Raw genomic sequence first — 2846 nt, 5'->3', positions numbered from 1 at the left:
CGGGGAGGGAGGGGAAAAATGAGGAGTTGATGCTAGGGGTTTAAGTGGAGAGCAAATGTTTTGAGAATCATGATGGCAACAAATGTACAAATGTGCTTTACACAATTGATGTATGTATGGATTGTGATAAGAACTGTATGAGCCCCCAATAGAATGACTTTAAAAATAAATAAATAAATAAATGTTAGTGAGCATGAGGCAGGAGGGTAAGGTGGGCCACATAGTGAAATGTACAAGCTGACCCAGAAGGTAAGTTCTACCCTGTCCTATAGGCTAGCTGTAAGTCAGAACTGACTCAATGGCAGTGAGTTTTGGTTCGATGGACTTTTTTAAATGTATTATTAATTGGGAGTCAATACTTGTATCATTCCATAGCTTAATCATATCAAGCAGGACTGTACAATTGCTACCACAATTAGTTTCCAAACAGTGTTTTTCTTTCTGGACTCCTTGACATCATCTCCCTTTATACCCCCTCCCCACCACCACCACTGTATCCCCTCCCACTTATTCGACTTGCTGTCCCTATAGGTCCATCAATCCTGGGTTGCATATACTGAAACACATAAAAACATTACACAACTTCATGAGGGTGACCTCCAAGAACATAACACCTTTGAGATACACCCTAATATGAACAAAAAAATTTCAGAAAATGTTGAAAAACAGATCAGGTCCAGCATGCATCATAGTGGGGATCAACTGACAAAGTTCTAACTGTTCAAGTCAGATGTATGCCTTTGATCTTCTATCCTCATCTCTCCAATGCACTCTGTTTAGTAATCAATTTTTATGACTTGCGACATTGCTCATAGCAGACAGGTTGGGTGTGGATCTCACTTAGAAGGGCCAGATAACTCTGAGATTCCTACCTGTTAGTGATTAAAAACTAGGTCCCACAATCTAGTTGGTCAACAAAGATATCCTGAGACTGGCCTAAGATTTTAAGAACCTTTTTTTGTTCTGTTTGCTTGCTCATGATCACCAATTGTTTCCCGTGGTTACCTGAAACCTGAGTTAATGTAAATGTGACTCCCTGAGGTGTACATTCCAAAACAAAAGGTATATATTCTCTCTGTATCCAAATTTCAAACAGGATACCAACTAGACAACCTGTGAGCTGTCATGGGCCTCTTCACTGGTGTCATCTTTTTTTTTTTTCCCTTTTAAATGTCCATTTTTTTAAATCATTTTATTGAGGGCTCTTATTACAATCCATACATCAAGTGTATCGGGCATATTTGTATATATGTTACCATCATTCTTTTCTAGACAATTACTTTCTATTGAGCCCTTGGCATCAGCTCCTCTTCCCGCCCCCCCTCCCAATCTCATGACCTGTTGATAGATTATAAATTATTATTATTTGCATATCTCACACCAACCACTGTCTCCCTTCACCCATGGTTTCTGTTGTTCTTCCCCCTGGAGGGTGTGGGTATGTGGTATCACCTTCTTAATAAAACTTGTTTCTTCCTCTAACTAGGAGTTAGTGAATTGGCTTGGCTTCTTCAAGCTAAACATTCTTATTAGAGATAACAGAATGAAGGACATTGCTAGGAAAAACAGACAATTCTTTTGTGTTGATGATGCAAATAAATACCTCCCACATTGAGTTTACAACCTCTGGAACACCAGAGAAAATTGGAGTGGGACGTAAGAGTGAGGAAGCTTTGCAGTGAGGAAGACTAGAGTTGAAAGCTGGCTCCACCACTTATTGTGTGATCTTAGTAAATTATTTATTTTCTCTGCACTTCAATTTCCTCACACACAAAAGGCAATCAATGAACCTACCTCAGAGGACTGATGTGAGGGGAAATGAAATAAAGGCTGGGAAGTTCTTAGGCCAGCTCTTGACACCTGGAGTTCACTGTTACTGGTGCAGAATGAAAATAAAGAGAGCCAGCATTTCCTAAGGGAGCTTGAAAGGATGGTTAGTGTGAGGTGTTGGAAAACGGCCAAGTTTTACACAGAGAAGGGAGTCCTGGTGGCCCTTTCAGGTAAATCACTGGGCTGCTAACTGCAAGGTCGGCAGTTCAAACCCACCAGCAGCATTGTAGAAGGCAGATGAGACTGCACCTGTAAAGATTTACAAAACCTCTGAAATCCATGTAGGGTCACTGTGATGCGTCAGAAACAACTCGATGGCACTGAATTTTTTCACAGAGAAAAGCCTAACTCAAGGCAGGAACAGGCTTCACAAGGACGCTGAAAGGATCGTCTAAGAGGATTATGAAAGCCAGGCTATCCAGAAAGTCAGCATTTTCCAACATGCACTGAGGTGATAGACTGAAGAGCTTGTAGTAAGAAATTCATTTTCTTTCAGGTCTCTTCCAAGCCTTTTAATTAATCATAGGAGAAAGGCTTGGTTTAAGGCTATTTACCAAGGCACCGCTCTGACAATACAATACAAGGAGCCTTTGGGGTCCACAAAAGATGAAGTACTGGACTACTCGTTGAAAGGTTGGATGTTCGAATCTACCCAGAGGCACATTCAAAGATGAGCCTGGCGATCGCAGCATTGAAAACTTTATGGAGCCGAACTTCAAGAGTTAGAATCAACGAGACAGCAACCAACACCTGACAAGACTTGCTCATCTTTGGTTTGGTTTTGGACACAGGAGGCGGCAGACAGAAGGCTCCCTAGCAACAGTAACTAACTCTATAACTTAGTAACATTGTTTTATTTCTCCCTGATCTTCGGTTTTAGAGTTAACTTTACGTGTTCTAGCAAATGTATCGCTGATGCTCAAATATGGAGTAGGTGTACCCCTTTAGCTCTCTCCAAGCCTGTTTCTCCAATAGTCCAAAGAGGTGGGTGGGGGTACCCTTGCAGTTTCCCAGAC

This window comes from Echinops telfairi, unplaced genomic scaffold (genome assembly GCF_000313985.2).
Source record: "Echinops telfairi isolate 266 unplaced genomic scaffold, ASM31398v2 ScPeMD7_31;HRSCAF=116, whole genome shotgun sequence".
NCBI lineage: Eukaryota > Metazoa > Chordata > Mammalia > Afrosoricida > Tenrecidae > Echinops > Echinops telfairi.
The sequence above is the reverse complement of the archived record's forward strand: the minus strand, read 5'-3'. Positions refer to the sequence as shown.